At 45.9% G+C, this 19,787-nt stretch overlaps 1 protein-coding gene across 7 annotated transcripts in view; it reads right to left on the reverse strand.

Moving 5' to 3' along the window:
- The window catches only part of TBL1X (transducin beta like 1 X-linked), a 190,131-nt gene extending 170,671 nt beyond the window's left edge, over window positions 1-19,460 (reverse strand). For 5 of the 7 annotated variants that reach the window (XM_085532181.1, XM_085532153.1, XM_085532170.1 and 2 more), the window contains exon 1: window positions 18,200-18,343. The gene's annotated coding sequence lies outside the window, so the exon portion shown is untranslated. Of the gene's footprint in view, window positions 1-8,416; window positions 8,523-18,199; window positions 18,344-19,146 lie in introns of those variants that run through there. The other 2 variants (XM_085532134.1, XM_085532138.1) reach the window with 2 other exon arrangements.
- Window positions 19,461-19,787: the final 327 nt, after the last annotated feature.

Raw genomic sequence — 19,787 nt, forward strand, 5'->3', positions numbered from 1 at the left:
TTTCAAGCTTAAAGAGGGAAGATTTAGTTTAGATATAAAGTCTTCTATAGTGAGGGTGGTGAGGCACGGGCACAGGCTGCCCAGAGATATGGTTGATGCCCTGTCCCAAGAGACGTTCAAGGCGAGGCTGGATATGGCCATGGGTGACCTAATCTAGCACGACATGTCCATGTTTGCTGCAGGGGAGATGGACTAGACGACCTTTAAAGGTCCTTTCCAACTCTAAGGATTCTATGATACTATTTCTGTAACGATACAGAGCACAGCAAATACAGTACACCATTAGATTTCAAAACATTGTATCGTAAACAAAAAGCTTTAAACTTACAACTTAAGAAGCTGCCTTGTGCCCCTAGCATGTGGTATATGCTCTTCTCATTTATCTAAGAATATCTCATCTGTAAAAATCTAATCTTTTAAAACATGAGTAGATGGGCTTAAAATATTTAACTGATGGATTTCTGCCTTTTTTATCTATGTTTCACAACTGCAATTAAAAGCACATTTTAAAAAGAATAAGTTCATACCCCTTCTGTAACAAAGGTGCTTGCTGTAGTATTTGCATTAAGTTCACTGAGACTGCAGCCCACATAACGAATCAAAAAGCTGTTCTATGAGCTGTGCTCTTCCTGTCTCGAGAGGGAGTGGCATCGCTTTGGTCTCCATCTCCTACAACATTGATTTTCACAAAACCTGTAGGTGCTCAGTATCTTTGAGAGCATTAACGTTCTGTCAGACACAGCTGACGCTGTCTAATGGATGTAAGGATGAACAGAGATGATGAGGAGCACACAAACTTTTGTTAGGAAATCCTCAGAACATTCTGATACGCAGCGCTTACCAACTCACAGTCCCCAAGCTCAGAAGCATTAAGGAATAAAAAGTATCTGGACAGGCCTACTATTTAGCTTTCACCATACAAACCCCAGTTTCTACTACTAAGTGTTGAAATCAGGCAGAAAATCACTGTAGCTATTGCCTTCAACGTGTCCAGCACACACAGAGCAATAGTTTCAGTTTCTTTTTCCTCTCAGCCTTTTCATACTCTTACAGGCAGGCAATACAAACCAAGATGCAGTAAAACGCCAATACTTACCAGCTGAGCAAAACAAAATTTTATACCACCACAGTCAGTCAGGCCATCTCACGAGGAAAAAGCACAGTGCTTTTCATGCAATTCCCCACTGATGGTAAGCAATGATCACTGTCCTCTAGGCTTCCTTGTAGGTTACTCAGTTTCCACCACCGGCTTACTGCATACAGCTTGTGTGGAAATACTACATCTAAACCAACAGGCAAGGAACAAGTCTGTGCTAGCATTCCATTCTGCACAGTTCCAGTTTCAACAGACAATTGGTTTTTATCTTTAAAAGCAATAACGCTGATTTATTCGATGCTTAAGTAGGAAGAATTAATAAAAACCTGAGTTATTAGAACAGAACACCATATTGTGCTGGTGACCCTAATATGCCTGTTTCCAGACCTGTTGTAATTTTGAACTAACAAAAATATACAGTGAAGGAAGCTCTGGACTACCACAGTCCACTGTCTTGAAATTTCCTTTATGTTGTGCCAACTTCAATTTGGATTTGGACTGGAGTTGTAACTGATCTGGTATGCACCCACTGGCAGATAGACAAATATATTGCTGAAAGTACAATAACCCAGATACATTTTCATCTCACAACAGAAGAGTCTAGTCTGTAGTCCAGCACTGGACTACAACGTCTTTATTCTTTTGTTTCTGATAGCACAGATGACAGAAACACATTCTATCTGGGCTTTTAGCTGCAACATCTTTTATTTAGCTGTTGCTGGTTTTTCCTGTCTCCCTTTTCCCTCCATCTTAAGTGATAGTGGCAGTGTGAAATCTGCTCAACAAGTGAAGTAAATTAGTTTTAGAAGCTGAATCAGTCCCAGTTCTTACATTTGGTTTTATTGCTTCAAAAATGCATTGCACGTTATTTATTCCATTTAAAAACTATCGCTTGCTTTTGGGTCAAACAATCAACAGACAGAATGGGAAATCCAGTGGCCTTAGAGGAGACTGCAATGAAACTGACTGTGACAACAGTGTCTCAAATATGCAAAACAAAAAATGAAGGAGAAGAGAAGAAAACAGAATTACATCATTTTTTGGGTGCTTCTTTTTTCAGTAACCTCAGATTGTGCTTGTCAAAATACTTCAGCTGCTGTGTGACTCCAACAGTGGAGATGCAGCTTTAAATAGGTACATGCATTGAACAATGCATTAAGCGTTGAGGGAAAAAAAAGAGAAGAAATTACTGTTTACTGAAGAATTTACTGTCTTTTGTAGGGAACCTGCTTTGGCTGGGAGGTTGGACTCGATGATCTCCAGAGGTCCCTTCCAACCCCTACAAGTCTGTGATTCTGTTTAAAAGTTTACATTCCTTTTAACTCCTAATTAATAGTATCTTTGTTATTTTAGAAGCCTCCTGGGTATTTAGAGGGCTAAACTGCAATAAAACCCAGGTACATAAGTGAAACCTATTAAGGCTGTCCTAGTAAATAAAAACTAATTGCATCAAACACTAGCCATAGTGGGTGGGTAAGCTCCACCTTAGGAGGTAGGAGGCCTTGCTGCCTCCTATTGCTGGCATCAGTCACCTCACTGGCTTCCCAGAACACCTCCTGACACAGTCATTTTGCCAAAGTAAAACACCCAGTATAAAATTTTTCCCTCATGCTCTTCAACCAGGAAGAGGTGCATCCATCAGCCAAGCCATGCTGTCCCCAAAGGCACTTACAAGTCAGGAGACCGGAGCTGTGTGACAGATGGCAGCAGAGGGGCAGCCTGACAAAATGGCAGCTGACATGGAAGTGCATATAAAGGAAACACATGGAACTGAATCTTTTTGCACCTGTTGACATTCCCTGATGCTTGCTGAATGCCTATGGAGACTGAAGAGTGGATGTGAGCACGGTGAGGTGATGGGTAGTGCATTTCAGCAGTGGAGTCAGCAACAGTGGGTCAACTGAGTTGGGGTCGATGGTTACAAACATGGCATGCAGGTTCTTGATCATTGCTGGTGAAAATGCAGAGCTCATAGTGGTGACTAATTTGAAAATCGATGCTTTGTAACTAAGAATTTGCTCAAACAGCATCATTGTGCTCTTTGTATCTGTTGTAGACTCCACGGAAATAAAAAGGTGGCTATTTCAGAACAACCTATGTAAATCACTCATCAGCTCTATCTATACACTGTCTGCAGACTACATGAGTTCCTTTTTTTTCCCCTACATGACGAGCTAGACTGAATATTTCCAACTGTTTCCTTCAACTGAAACTTCCTCTGCTATGCATACCCTTGTCTTTTTGTCTTACTCCTCAAATATCACAATAACCATTTCATTCCCTTGGTGACAGGCCTCCTTCATCTCCAAAGAGGATAAGCTTCACTAAGGACGAGAGCAGGAGAAAGTAGCCATGACCAGACAATGTTTAGAACATACACATTTTGCTTTTACTTGCAGATTCTTTATTGCCAACAGATAGAGAATTCAGACTGCTAGATACAGAGATTATTTGGAAGCAACCCTTCAAAGTGCAAGTGCAAGCAGGCATTTCTCCTGAGCCATTAACAGAGTTTTGTAAAATAATAATCAAAAAATCATATTTACTGAAAAATTAAGTGTATCTTCTCAGCAGTCCAACAGCAGGATGTGATGTGTTACTTCAAGAAAGAAGAAAAATAGCTATTCTTTGATCTGGAAGAGTTGAAGACACCAGGATGTCATTTTCCTTCTCCCAAAACATACACGTAAATGTACCAGAATCATCACAAATAGCGGCCGTTCTTATTAGAATGTTTTTGATGACAAGTTCACTCTGCTTCCCTCACACATAAAGCAGACAACTGAGGATCAATTCACATTGTGACGCCCTAAGACAACCTTCAGGGCTCAGTAACAAGTCTGTCATCTGCTTCATTCCAGTTTGGTGAGGGATGTCAATGGTGTTTTTATTCGGCTTGTTTTGGTTTCCTTTCATTTGTTTGTTTGGTTTTTTTTTTTAAATCATTCATCCCGGTGACAATTTGTAGCAATTCATTACCACTTCAGAACCAATTTCCTCCTTTGGAAAAGCCACCTCCCAGCTAAGAGCTGACAACTGGCACTTTGTAAACACACACTTTCCATGAGGAAGGCACACCACCAGCCTCCATTAGATCTACTACTGATAGGAACGCTGTGAAAGATGAAACCTGGGGGAAATGTAGCACGCATGCCTCCTTCCCCAGTACAACGGCCTCATATCATTGCTGCTGGTTGCTTCTCTTGCTCTCCTCCCACCTGTCGCTCCCCCAAAAGGAACATAGAACCTAATAAGTAAAGGGTGAGCTGCAGGACCAAAACAACTCAATATATTTCTTACCAGTGTGGTGTGGCATATACCCACATCTCACTAAACATTACTCTTCACAGGAAGCAGACAAGCCTAGAATAGGTTCTGAAACTAACGAGTTCAAAAACTGTGAAACCAATCATGACTGAAACCTCTTTTAAACAGCAGTTGCAAAAAAGTAATACAAATCTGTCAGTTGAATGAGGTGCTCCTCCTGTAAGAGCCAAATACATCTTTCTTTTTAAGCTTATTTTTACCTATGAATGTCTCTCAAAACAGAATCTTGCTAGTGTACTACCAACCATCTTTACCCATATTTTCCCCAAATGTGAACATAAAACCATGAAGACACAAAGTTGGATCCTGATATAACTACATAAACGCACACATTCCATTCACTGGCTTGGGTTGAAGAAATAAATGAAGTACTAAAATGGCCTCCTTCCATCACACATCACACGCTCTTTGACAGGCCCTACTGTTCTTCTTACTGCATCAGATAGGTTCGTAGCTAAGAATCCTAAGAAAATACTTTCTGAAATAATTAAAGATGAACAATTTTAAATCCAGTAATATCTGTACTGTTGTACAACTCATCCCTGTTTTGTTTGGTCAACAATGCAAGCTTGCTATATTGCAGTCTGCTGTAAAAGACTGGCTTTACTAGCAAAAAGGGTGATAAGCTTTAGATGCACGCGCATGATTTCATTTTACAGGTTCTGTGGCTTTAAATTAATTGCTGACATTTAAGCAGCCAAGAATACGCCTCATACATGTCCATATTCTTAACAAAGAAAGAGAGAAGTGAGAAGGAAGCTACAATTTCACAGGTTCTAAAGCCCTCTGTGGTCTGAAACAGTTCATCACAGTTTGTTCTTCACATCAAATTCACTTAAACGTTATCTGTCCTTAAAGCAGCACTCTGATATTTCTAAGCTGCTTGGATGGAAAGTCACCTCCAAGCCTATTCTTGTCTGTTCTATGCAAATTAGACTTCTTATGTGGTGGAGATCATTATTTGACCATACTCATATTTAGATATTCATAAATGTAAGTAATCTGTAAATCTGTTTCGTTTTGAGAAGCATTTGGAGTAGTTTGTTTTGCATTAGACTATATCTGGCATTCTCGTTTCTTTAGTGTTTTTGCTTGCTTAATAAAGAACAAGGTTCCCAATTGCAACTATTTCAATTACAAAATAAGTTTTCATGGCTTTTAAGGTAGCAAATATGTGTAACAACTACTAAAGCAAACCCCTCCTGCAACAGTAGGACATCCTCCTGCTGAATGAAATGCTACATGAAATGAAACTGAACACACACTGGAAGCAGACATTGTTACCCAGTTATAGTAAAGGCCCTCAAACACAGAACGCCAAACTTTGTTCTTTCAAGAAACGCATGAAAACAGAAAACCAGCACCCACGTACAGAGTGGCAATGATCACTCAGTACGATATATTTCTTAAAAATGCTTTTTAAATGCTATTTGATCTAATTTAGGTGAAAAAGAGGAACATGGTCCCATGTTGTCAGAGTTTTATGATGCAGCGCTACACTGAAACACCTGAGAGTAATGACTTATTCACAGTATCACAGTCTCGTGCGGGTTGGAAGGGACCTTAAGAGAACATCGAGTCCAGCCCCCGGGATTCAAGCCTCTATGTAGCAGAGCGGCACTTCTACCACTTGTGCCACGGGGGATTCGAACCTGGGCACTAAGCAGCCACTGATGCCCCTGTTTACAATTGGAGCCATCCATACTCAAAGCCTCCAAACACCACACTACTTACAGATATCTATGCTTGAAAATGTCTGCCCTCTGAAAGCACCCAACTAGTACACGTGCTAGAGACACAAATGTTAACACTACAACCAGCATGAGCCACAGCCAGGATACAAATCATCCCAAGTGTGAGTCACAGAACAGAAATAAAAAGGTGCAGGCAGCCTGGCCAACAGCAACCCCCAACCACCTCTGGCTTTAGATCCCAGTTGCTACGTGGCAGAGCAGTGCTATGGCCCTAAAAAATTAGTCGAGAAAGGGATACCACCATGTGCTTCCTCAAGTTGCTGGTGTTCAAGCTGAAGCAGAAAATGTATCTCTAAACACAGACAAGATGTCAGCCACAACTATGCAGAAAGTGGTGAGCCATTAAATGTCTTTAGGAAGAAAAAAAATAACGCGGCCTGAATTACCTTTTGCATTGCATCTCCTAGGATGGACTTAAGAATGAAGGAAACAGCTGTTATCTCAGTGGGAATGTCTTGGTTTGTTTGTGACATAATTATATGCTCGTATTTCTGGAGGGCAGCAAATTTGGTTTGGAAAGCAGAAATAATAACAAGTTGCACCACATCAGCTGCCAGTGACAAAGCAAGTCGCCGGAGTGATGAAGTGGCATTACTGCACCACTTGGGAAAACCAATAACAGCATACACAGCAGACAGCCTTAAGAAACCAAGAAAGCAAGCTTCAGGGAAGGAAATCACATGTATACAAACACTAATAATAAATAATAATAAACAGAAGGTCTGTTTATTACATTATGCAGAACCTGGAAGAAATCATTATTCATCTGGCTGACTGCTCGGTCTGTATTTTAGTGTAGACCACAAGAAATACTTTCCAAACAGTCAAAAAAAAAAAAAGAGGCATGCAGGTGGATGACTGAGTATCTGATTTCTTCAGAAATCTCAAATATAAGTGCTGGAAACCAGAATCAGCGAATGAAGACCACAAAGCAGACCAGACACATTCCAAAATAAATGAGAAAAGAAAATGCTTTAGATAGATATATTACATAGAAATCAGAAAAAGAGCCTCACTGTCAGCTCCCTGAGCCAAAGGATATCATGCAGAAAATAGGAAACCTAATTAGCAAGAATATTCTGCTTGTGAGGCTTTCCCTTTGGAACAAAACTAGCAAGAAGAAAGGACTCAAAAATCGACTTTGTCCTTTTATAGGCAATTCTTGAAGAAACTCTAGTGATTACCCTAATTTTCAGTATCTCTAAAAATGTCATATTTTAATTACAGAGCGAGATTAACCTTTATTCTCATGCACATGCTCAAAAAGGTAAACGCGTGGTTTATTACGAGTACATTTCAATCAGAGAGATTAACACGTTACTATTTATTTCTATTGGCTGTGCGCCCAAATACCCCAGATCTGCAAAACTGATAGTAAAGAGGAAAATATTTCTGGCTTCAAAGAGAGGAGATCTATGGTTGCCTGGAATGTGTAAACAGCCAGAGCCTGTTTTACTTCCCACCCCCACTCTCACCTCCTCTACATAACCCCTCCTAATATCAACATGGAGCGCTGCTGTCAAGCATGGGAGAGCAGAAATGTGGTAATAATAAAAAAGAACCAAAACACGAGACCAACAACAAGATTCTTGACGTTTTAAGATGCAAGAATTTGGATTTATTGAAAAGTGATGGTATCACATAAATGGCTGGAAACAAAACCAGAGCTGCACAAGACCAGGAATCTTAAAAAGCCCCAAGAAGATGAGCAATCAGCTGAGCAGGCCTGCTGGATCAATGATCTGGTAACCACAAACTAAGAGAAACCAAGCGCTGCTCTCCAGGCTATCCCTTGTTCAATTAAAGATCAGCCAGACCGGGGTTCTGTCAGAGAACACAGATCGCAGCCCTACAAAACAGGAGGGTTATTTTCATAGAAATCTACACAATGTAACGAAACTGATGCCAAAATTTAATGCTGGTATAAATTACCTTCTGCAAAAACAGAGATCGTTACTTGTATATTGATATATACACCCACCAAGTTGTAAGCCATAAAAATAAGATATCATCACGTCCTTAAGAAGTTTACGGTATAATTAGATCGGTGGTTTTTAAATCTCTTTAATTTGTGGACCTATAAGGTTACCTTGAATAGTAAATATGCACAGAATGACATAGACTTCCTTTTTTCCCCCACGTCTCTTCAAACAGAGGCGGTGAGTCCCTCAGCAGCTCGTGAGCTGTGGTTTGAAACTACTGAATTAGAGAAGCGAGAGCTGTGACTGCTGTTACTCACCCAGCAGCTTCGGCCTTCAAAAACAAACCAAACCATGTACAAAACAAGAAAATGGCAACTGTATCATCCGAAAAAATGGCTGTGTACCATTGGAAGCTCAGAAGACCTGACAGAATCAGAAGGGAAGACTTAGAAAATACGTTGTTATGTTTTTCGGCATCAAGACTCCACGCCACACAGTGAGAGAGAGAACGATGCAGCCTAACACTAAAAGGCAGTTTCACGATGCTGTTAACAATTAATAGGTCAAACAGCCTTCATACTTCTCCTTCCTTTTAATTGTGCTGTTTTTATGAATGCATTTGGCCAACATTCAAAAGAAAACATCCATAGACTAATGAGGGTAAAACACTGGCTCAAAGGAGACAGAAGGAAACGGTCTGTCAGTATAATATTTGCAAACTGCTGAAATCAATAATAAATTCAACCAAACCAAACGCAGCACACACAAACAGAAATCAAATGGCTGAGGCAATTGGCAAATACATAAACGATGTTTCAGGCCACGGGGCACACTTTATCACATACGTTAGTGCATTAAATAGGCTGGCAAGACATTGGCTCTGATTGAGACGCCAGAGAAGTAACTGTATGTATTTCCAAAGACCAAAGGCAACGCCAACAGCTCAATCATACATGCATGTAAAGCAACTATAGAATGGGAACTAATTATAAAATGCCAGCATCATCAAATGAAAGATCACTATCACTAACATATAACATCACTAGGAGAGTGGTTAGGCCCTGGAACAGGCTGCCCAGGGAGGTTGTGGATGCCCCGTCCTTGGAGGTGTTCAAGACCAGGTTGGACGGGGCCCTGGGCAACCTGATCTAGTAAAGGTGTATGTTTGGTGGCCCTGCCAGGCAGGGGGGTTGGAACTACATGATCCTTGAGGTCCCTTCCAACCCGGGTCATTCTGTGATTCTGTGATTTGAAGTGGAAAACTTGTTTTTACAATGAGACCAAACTTAATGCTCTTTCAGCCTTATTTTTCTTACCGTTGACAGGCACAGAACTGCTACCCCAGAGAAAATCAGAAAGCCAAAAGAGAAACACATACACCATGCCACCAACACACAGGCACACACATCCTAGATAGGTTTTTTGCTTTCATTTAGGAGCAGCAAAACCTTGATGTTTATGTCTATGATGAGCATCAAAGAAGAAGCACTGTGCTGTGTGCTTTCAGGCCTCTGCCTTCAAACTGAGCTTGGTGAGTGCCCAGCAAAGCAGAGGCAGGACTCAAGAAGGCTTTGCTTCATTGGCTAGGAGGCTCCATGCAAAAGAAGGAGAGCTGCACTGCTGAGACTCCAAAGGGAACAGAGGAAGCACAGCTTCAGACTCCAAGCAGATGTAAAAGGGTGTGAGGTCCCCCCTTGCTGGATGGAAAGTCTGCACGTGGTCCTGCCAGAGGACACAATGCTGGTAACCCTTCTGCAAAAGACAAGCATCAGGTGCTGGGCTCAGCACGTTGAGCTTTTTTTAATGCAGGCCACAGCAGGCAGAAGAGTCTTGAGATTACACAGCACACAGATGGACAGTGACAAGAGCACCCTGCCTCTGCTTGCCAGGTGCTGTATGGGTGGCTGTGGCTACAGGGATTCTTACTCCTTCCAATGTTGGCTGGCCTGAAAAGCTGCAGGCACATCCCTGAAGGCAGTCACAGGCTCTAATCCCAACCTAAGTCAGTCCCCTTTCAAAACATGTATTTGCGATCTCTAATCTCTAAGTTTTACATTTCATACAGCAACATGTTAGTCCTATAAAAATATAAACAAAAACACAGCCTCTGCACATTTTAAAGAAACTGGGCTCTAAATCTGGACATGATGTTTGTCAGCCAACCAAACTTCAAAGAACACTGTGAGAATTCAGATAAGAACGGCATTCGAAATAGATAGTGGAAGTTCTACCACACACACACACACACAAAAACAAACAAAAACCCAACTGCTTGCATAAGCTACAGGAGAGGAAACGGACACCACATTCTCTTACACACAAAACTACAAGAATACTGACTTTCAGTCCTAAAGCTCAAGTCACGCACACCATCAGACTTCGGAAAAGGCTGGAAAATATTGACCTAACCTGCCAAGAATCTGTACTGTCATCATAGGAGGCTTGATCCTAGAAGTCTTCTGCACGTGCCAAGTAAGTTTGTGCAGTTTCAGGCCATATCTATAACTGGATCTGTTGATTGTTCACAACACAAACGTATAATCAACTTCGCCTTTGCTGGCATTACCCATGTGCTGTGGAACTTCCACGGAGAAAAACTACGAAACACCAAAAACATCCACTAAAATAAAATCCCTTCAATTTCACTAGAGACTCCAATATTCTTCAGTTTATTATTTTATTTCCCTCTAGATTAGACATACATACACACCCACTATGCAAGACACACCTGATGTACAAAGCCATCACTCACCAAGTACAGTCAAATTGGCCATATACAATGGCATTAAATGTGCTGACATTAGAAAACACAAAACTTCCCGCTTTCTAAGCTGTTGCTTTTTTAAACCCAAAGTACATACTGCTGGTAATGGAACAGATTCACAGAATCACAGAATTGTAGGGGTTGGAAGGGACCTCTAGAGATCATTGAGTCCAACCCCCCTGCCAAAGCAGGCTCCCTACACCACATCACACAGGTAGGCGTCCAGTCAGGTCTTGAATATCTCCAGAGAAGGAGACTCCACCACCTCCCTGGGCAGCCTTCATTCCATGAGGAATATATTGCTTACACTAAGCAAAATTTGAGTGAAAAAAATGAATACAGCAGTGATGACATACGCATACAGACACAAAACCTTAGAAGAGATACCTACCCAACCACACACAGACACACATACCCTGCTGTAATCACAGAATAACGCTGACATATGAGAAGATGCCCACATGCTGTATATACTACCATCACAACACAGATGAAATGCACAGAAGTGTTTTCAAGGCATTACCATCTCAGACAAGAAAAAATTCTATTCAAAAAATAATAATTCCTGAAAGATTTCTGTTGACTGCTTGACGCTCAGCAAGTGAAAACCAGTGAATCCTGGCTCTTATGATAACCTCCTGCCACTCTTCCTCCTCCTCCCTGTAAACTGTCCATCACGGCCTAAACTACATTCTATTTTTTACCTAACCTCTATACAGCACCACCAGACCACGTAGTACAGACACAATGGTGGTCTCTCAGAAGAACTGAGAAAGTAACTGCTGCATGGATGCTGTTGTGAATGTGAGTTGTACACAGATCACAGAATCACAGAATGACCCGGGTTGGAAGGGACCTCAAGGATCATGTAGTTCCAACCCCCCTGCCTGGCAGGGCCACCAAACATACACATTTACTAGATCAGGTTGCCCAGGGCCCCGTCCACAGAATCACAGAATTACAGAATCACAGAATTACCCGGGTTGGAAGGGACCTCAAGGATCATGTAGTTCCAACCCCCCTGCCTGGCAGGGACCAACCTGGTCCAACCTGGTCTTGAACACCTCCAAGGACGGGGCATCCACAACCTCCCTGGGCAGCCTGTTCCAGGGCCTAACCACTCTCCTAGTGAAGAACTTCCCCCTAACATCCAACCTAAATCTTCCCTCTTTTAACTTAAAACTATTTCCCCGTGTCCTGCTATTGTCAGCCCAGAACTGTCAGTCAGGAATGAAGCTGGATGAATTTTTATGACACACTGTCATGCACCGCTTTCAAATGAATCGGCTCATTTAATTTAACTGGTTATTTAAGATGCTTATTGATAGAAGCAGAAGCGGCAGAGCCTCCAGTTTGGTCTAACTCCTCCATGCATGTAATGGGTACAAGAAGAGTTAAGTTTCTTTTGCGAGCGTAAAAAGCCCCAGATAGATATCCCTGGAAACTAATCCCCACAACACCAACAGCACTGTCTGTGCTCGGATCCTCTGCCCTACCCTGTCAGCAAAGCTCAACCCCATCTGGAAAGAGTGCTAGGAAAAAGGGTGATTTTGCCTCAGTCTCTTTCGAGATGAGGGTTTGTATTTTACTTCTAAGCCAAACAGCTTAGAAGTTTAGAAGAACTCAGTGGGACATACAGGCACAGCATCCATTCCTGACTTTATAACCAGGTAAAGGTGCTGCACATCTGCATCTCCCCCAGCCCAACAACCAGCCCAGCTCAGCCCCACATTCCTTTCAGTTCATTTTAGAAAGGTCTCAGGTACTTATGGACCACGCACTATGAAGGTCAGCTCTTTTGGAAGAACTTCTTCCCTGTGATTGTGCTGTAGGCTACTGAGCTGTATCCAAACCAGCACAGACAGATCCACAGACACTTTAAACATACAATGTCTAATAACAGCCATACGCATCTTAATCGTAACAAGGCAACAGCATCCTCCCACCAGTGCCGCTCTAGCACAAGATTCTCTTGCTCAGAAATACAAGTTGTAAGGAGTTGGCTTTACTCTTGAACTGTGGAGGCTGTTTTGCAGTTCCTGCTCGGTGGGACAGGATTCACCATGAGCACACAGTGCTACACAGCACAGTGCCCCAGAAGCCAGAGATGTACGTATGGCTAGTGGGCAGTTTGCTGCCTTCAAACAGGAGCACAACAAACGTATTCTCCTGCAGAATAACAGCGGGAATCTATCCAGCAGAAGAAAATCCTCTTTGTTTTCATAGAATCATAGAATTACCCAGGTTGGAAAAGACCTTGAAGATCATCAATTCCAACCGCAGCCTAACCATAGTACCCTAACTCTAACAACCCTCTGCTAAATCATATCCCTGAGTTTTATCGAAGACAATGTCAAAGAGTATTTTCCAAGTCTTTTTAATGCCCGAGGGGAAAAAAAGGTGCTTCTCTGCCATATTAGGAATTTACTGCAGGTATAAAAAGGTTGCGTTTCCATAGGGAAAAAATAATATTTGATATTACATTATTTTTCCACCTAACAAAAAACAAGGTTTCACGTGACAAAACACATACTAAACTCGCTACGTAACAGCAGAAGGTTAAAAGGTAACTGAGAATGAGGGGATCGGATGAAATTTAGGTCAGCAAACACAACCATGTTTTGAATGGCAGAAGAGATGCATAGAGGAGCTGCTACATGTTAGTGGAGAACAGTTCTTTTAAAAGCCTTGTTTCACCTTCCAGAGGCAGTCAACAAAAGTTGGCTCCGAATCAGACAAGCGTATCGTGATAAGTAAGTATATGTAATCACTCTGCGCTATTAAGCTCCTCGCCTGCTCATAGGCACCCACCAGGCTTATCACCTCAGCATCGAGAGGCAGGGCTTTGTCCAGGTACTTCGTGCACTGTGTGACTTCTTGGAGCAAATGAGTAAAGTGCAGTGACTGAGCCAAACTGCATTTATGCACCATGCTTGGCTAAACTATTGAAATAATCACTCCTTCATTAACACTGACATGACTTTATACTGCATGAATTCTATCAGCAAAAGATTCCACTGTGACATCATATAAATTAATGAATTTCTACACACTCTCCAATGTATAGAGGACAAGGAGACGTGTATTGATTGCCTATACTACAAAAAGAAGGCCAAGAAATGGGGTTAAACACTGTGATGCCCCTATTACTGCACGAAGTCAACACAGTGATAAAAACAGGAGTCAAGCCACCAGATGTGCCTATAACCCCAAGCCTCTTCTACTGCAGGCACACTAAGAACCACATACCATGAGAGGGTTGGTGGATGGGACCTGAACCAGGGATTCTGGAGGCCTTACAGAGACTACATATACAGCCACACACTCTCCTCTCCTAAAGCAACAAAGAAAGAAATCCATCACTCCTCACTACAGTGCAATAATTTTAAGGCAACAAACATCACTTCAACGAAACACAAACACGCCCAAGAAAAGTAATGCAAGATGACTGTGCTCCTTAACATTCAAAAACAGTCATATACCCACAGTTCAGCTTGCTTTCAGTCAAGCTCGCAGAAGCAATTTCATTATATTTCTATGTAATTACCAAATATTAGTAGCTATAATTTATGGTTCTGCCTAGGATGTCTACACAAGACAAAAACTAGTAAAGAAAAGGATGATTTCTCCTTATGAAACTGCATATTCTTATCTGACACCACTTAGTTTTTCAGCCGCTCCAGAGGCTTCTGGTGCTTTTAAAACAACTCACCATCAGCCATTCTCGAATGAAATTCCATGATATTCATGAGCAGACGGCCACAAAAAAATAAACAAATAAATGAAGGGATAAAATATTCTCGTGTCTACTAAAGAAAACTAACCTAAAATCCGTTTTTCACCTTTAGACATTTGTGATGCTATCATTAAAATGATAGATTTTGTATTTACGGGAAGGCTGCTATTCCTACACAGAGTTGTAGTCCCAATGTTTTTGTTTAATATTCAACCAACTCGTCCAAGTAGGCTATTAGGGAGGAACCTATAAATGGCACCCAGGGGGTCTGGGCTCTTGTTGTAAAGAGGTCAGCTATTTCCTCCTAACTAAAAATAGGCAAAAGCAAGGAGGGAAAGAGGGAACGGGGTTTAATTTAGCAGCTGAAAAAGAAGTTTACAAAATTACTTCCATCTTGCCTCATAATGAAGATTATGAAAAAGAATCTGCCCTCAAGAGCTACAAAACCTTATTTGTTTTACAGGCAGGCTGGTGTGTGTAACTTACAATAATACTGTGAATTAAAAGGCCCGCAGAGGGATGCCAGCACCCAGGCTGCACAGAGCAACGCAATCCATCAGTGGTGGCACCTCTGGCTGCTAACAACTCTGCTCTCTCCACCAGGTGAGGCCACACTGCTGTCCAGTACACACAGCACTCCCATCGGCAGCTGTTCTCGAGTCAGTCTTCTCTACCATTCACCTTCCTGGTTTTCACAGAATCACAGAATTGTAGGGGTTGGAAGGGACCTCTAGAGATCATCGAGTCCAACCCCCCTGCCAAAGCAGGCTCCCTACACCACATCACACAGGTAGGCGTCCAGGTGGGTTTTGAATATCCCACAGAAGGAGACTCCACCACCTCCCTGGGCAGCCTGTTCCAGTGCTCCGTCACCCTCACTGTAAAGAAGTTCTTGCTCACATTTGTGCGGAACTTTCTATGCTGTACTTTCATCCCATTACCCCTAGTCCTGTTCCCACGCACTACTGAAAAGAGTTTTCTGTCTCTCACTCCTATTACAACCTTTCCAGGATGAGAACTGTCACCCAGGATATTCCCCAAACGGCCCTGATTTGTACAGTGCTTCCCTTGGCACTACTCAAATATAAGCAACGTCAGTTCAAAACAAACTACAGCGTCAATTCCAGCACTGAACTTTAAAAGCTGTCAAGAGAAAACAGAAAGTGTGACAAAGCATGCCAACAAAGCACGGGGACAGGTTCTCCAGCCAGTCTCTGAGCTGAACCCACTTCTGAGCACCACCAAACCTTAAGTGTATCTCAGGCTGACTTGTAATTCTTCCAAGCAACAACTTTGAAACAATATGTCGCTGGCACTTGAGCATGCTCCCAGCCATGCCCTCTAGGCTCAGGGATGGAAGTCTTCAGTAACTGCTGCCACTAGTGCCACTTCTTCAGCATCGGAAGCTCCACACGAATGTGCACAAGAACTTCTTTACAGTGAGGGTGACGGAGCACTGGAACAGGCTGCCCAGGGAGGTGGTGGAGTCTCCTTCTCTGGGATCTTCAAGACCCGCCTGGACGCCTACCTGTGCAACCTGGTGTAGGGAACCTGCTTTGGCAGGGGGGTTGGACTCGATGATCTCTAGAGGTCCCTTCCAACCCCTACAGTTCTGTGATTCTGTGAGTCCCAGCTGAGGAAGTTCTTCCACAAAGCAGACAACAGGTCCACTTCTGGTCCTGCCGCCATGGGGATGGGAAAAGCCCATCTGTGAATAAAGGTGAGGACCCACAACTGGGACACATGGCAGAGCAGAAGTGCCAGCACATACCCCTTCTCCATCCATAATTTAAGGGACTTTCACTCTTCTGCTACTCCTCTTGCTGAGCATAGAGGATACTTGCCACCCATTGAAAATATGAACAAGGAGCTTAATTCACTGAATGTAACAGTGAACATAACTCATTGTTTGCAGTATGACAGACAACAGGCACTGGAGTTACCAAGACGAGGCAGAGGATGCATTCAGATGACAACTTATTTGCAGAGGGCTTTTTTTTTCCCCTGTCCTATGAGACTCAAACAGTTGCGTAGCTGCCAGTGCTCACAAGCGTGCAAAATTCTTACACCCATCTGGTTCTAAAACATATCTAAGGAGTGAAAAAACAACCCTGGTTGCTCTTTAGACCACCAGAGGCGTTAAACTGAGATAAACAATTCCACTCAAACCTCTACTGGTTTTACCATTATTGCATGTAGCCCAATAAAGGTTCAATGCATTGTTCACACAGCAGTATCGCTCCCCTGCAGTGCTCCCACCCCATAGAACGGCCCCATTCTCCAGCAATCACAGAAATCAGAGCATTACTCCAAAGCCTGCACAGTGCATCTGTACCTAGCGGTGCACTGACTGCAAGAGAGGAAGAGGCCTCGTGTAGTGTGAGCACATGGCAAGAGGGATGTGTGATGGTGCACCTCGTGCATGCCTCGCCTACAGCACTGCTGCTCAGGACAGGAGATGCAGGGCTGTATTTGTCACCACTGGAGCCCTCGTGTTTATTATTGGCAAGCTACACAGCAACATTCAGCTTGGTAAAGTCCCCTAAGACCACACAGCCCAGTCGGCGACCCATCAAACACAGTGCCCAATAAACCGTGTCCCCAAACGCCTCATCTGTACATTTCCTGACCCTACAACCCGATTTCCATCTGGTACAACCTATTTATTTTCGCACCATCACCCTCAAACACGGCTCTCACAACTCAGATCCACACTCGGGGCTACTCCTTTCCGAGGGGCGCTTCAGCTCCGGCCGTTCCCCTTCCCGTGTAACACAGCGAGGCCGGCTCCGCTCCCCTCCCCCCGCACGTCGGGGGTAGAGCACCGCTCGTGTCCCGTGGGGAGCAGCGGGACACGCGTTGTGGCGACGCTCACTCCCGAGCACCGGCTCCCAGAAACCGACCTTCCGACCTAACTTTTAGGGTGTAGCTTTGTTGCTTCCCCCCCTTATTTCTATACCGCGTGTCCATCTGGGAACGCACCGACACGGCGTTAAACGGGTCAGGGGGTCAGCAGCCTTTACAACACCCCGGTGCCGCGTTACCCCGCGGGCGGAGGGGAGGAAGGAGGGCAGGAGACGAGGGAGGTGCCCGCCGTGCCGCCGGCCTCGGGGCGAGCAACAGGTCCGGAGCGCCGCGCCCTGCCCCGAGCTCTGCCCGCTCGGGGGAGGCCGCTTGTTTACCCACGTTCGGAGCCGACTCTGCCGCGCCGCACAGCGGGATGAATGGGCTCCCCTCCCCCCCGCCCCGCACCGCGCTGCCCCGCGGCTCCCCGCGCCCTGCCCTCAACGGGAGCCCCTCAGACGGCGGCGGTGGGCACATATATACACACACACACACATATATACGCGACGGCCCCGCACCCTGCTCGTGCCGCAAAAAAAATATCAAGGTATTATATAGGCGCATATAGAAAAATGAAAGCGTGAACGAAATAAAGAGCGAGAAGGGCAGAAACACGCCGTGCTCCCACAACTCGGTGTGCTGTGCTGTTCGGGCGCTCGGCTCCGCACTCTGCGAGCGGCAGAACCGCAGCGGGCAGCGGCGCTCCCCGCCCGGACACACACACACACACACACACACACACACTCACTCACTCACCTGCGCGCGGGCGCTGCGGGCGCGGCTCCGCTCCGGGGGCGGCGGGAGAAGCCTGGGCCGGACTTTCCCTCACTTGCCGCGCATGGTGCAACTCCTGGTGCCGGGGTCCCGGCCAGCCCCGCCAGCAGCCTGCGAACCCCCCCCCCCCGCGCCGCCGCCGCCGCCGCCGCGCACGCCTCCTCCTCCCCCTCGGCGCACACAAGGAAGTCCCGGAGAGTGGGAAGGGGAGAGCGGAAAGTTTTGGGGCTGAACGGCGGCCTCGGGCTCGCGGCGGCGGCGGGATCGGCGCTGAGAGGAGCGGGCCGCGCCCGGAGCCCGCCGCCGCCGCCACTGCCGGGCGGGAAGGACGGGGGGGAGGGGAGGGACGGCGGGGGGGGGGCGAGCGGCCGCGCCCCCGGCCCCGGCAGCGTGCGGGGCTGCCCTGCCCGCCGGCCGCGACGGGGGGAACCCCCGCGGTGCTTCCCACGCCGCGCACACGCGGAGGAAACCTCCCCTCCCCCCACGGCCCCTCGGCTCCCCGCCGCCGTGACCGGGCCGAAGCCCCGGCTCCGGGAGGGCCCTAAGCCGAAGTGTTAAACGCGCTGCGGGGCCGCGTGCGTGCACGGGGACGGGGCCGCTCCGCTGCGGGCAACACACCCGCTCTGCCCGCGGAATGATGCAACGCGCCGCGCTGTGCCGCCGCCCCTCCCCCCTCAGCCGCCGCCGGGCGTCGTTTCCGCCTGGCGGGTCGCAGGCAGCCTCACTTCGTGCTGCCCCGTCACCTGCGCCGCAAAGTAAATAACACGCTGACATCATCGCACCGCCGTACCGCACGGCCACGAGTAGCTGCGCAACAACATCCCCGCCAAGCTGCCCCCATCGCATCCCATCCCGTCCCATCCCCCCGCCGTCCGCTCGAGGGCTGGCGGCACCCACAGCCACGCGAGCGGGTTCGGTTCCCGGCTGACCTTCCCTGCCCGCTGGGCTCGGTGTCGCTCCGGCCCCTTGGCGCTGCCGGCCCCGAGGCCGTTGTGTGCCGCCTTTGTGGAGAAACGTGGCGCCGCCGGAGGCAGGGAAGCGGCGATGTTGCTGCGGGCACCGGGCTGTGTGCTCTGCCACACCTGGGCACTGCCGGGTGCTGCTCTCAGTGCTCACACAAACGCGTTCTGTGCGATTCCGAACGAGCCACCTTTTGATTTTTCAATAGCAAAAAAAAACTGTATCGGGTTTCTAGGGTTTTATTAGCCAACGGTGTAAATAAACAAGCTACCCCCAGGCCTGTACTGAGACGCAACCAACTTTCAGCTCCTGAGAGCAGTCTGCTTGCTTTGTTCTAACTCCCTCAGGCCTACAGTGGGTCAAACACACCCTCAGTGTCCCCAAGCAGAGGCACCAGCGGCACCACACAGGGCCCTGCAGTGAGGGGACGGCCTGGCAGCAGCCTGATGCTGCTCCCCAACCTGTGGGGGAGGCCAAGTGAGGCTCCCTCTCAGGCCTGTTCGGTTCCCTGCAGCTGCAAGATGGAGTCCTGCAGGTTCAGCCCTGTATCTCCCCTCTCTTGGGGAGCAGAGGTCCGTGTGGCCTTTGTGCAGCTGTGTCTGAGCATGGG

Source organism: Coturnix japonica, chromosome 1 (genome assembly GCF_054131305.1).
Source record: "Coturnix japonica strain WE chromosome 1, WE-NBRP24, whole genome shotgun sequence".
Taxonomy (NCBI): Eukaryota; Metazoa; Chordata; class Aves; order Galliformes; family Phasianidae; genus Coturnix; species Coturnix japonica.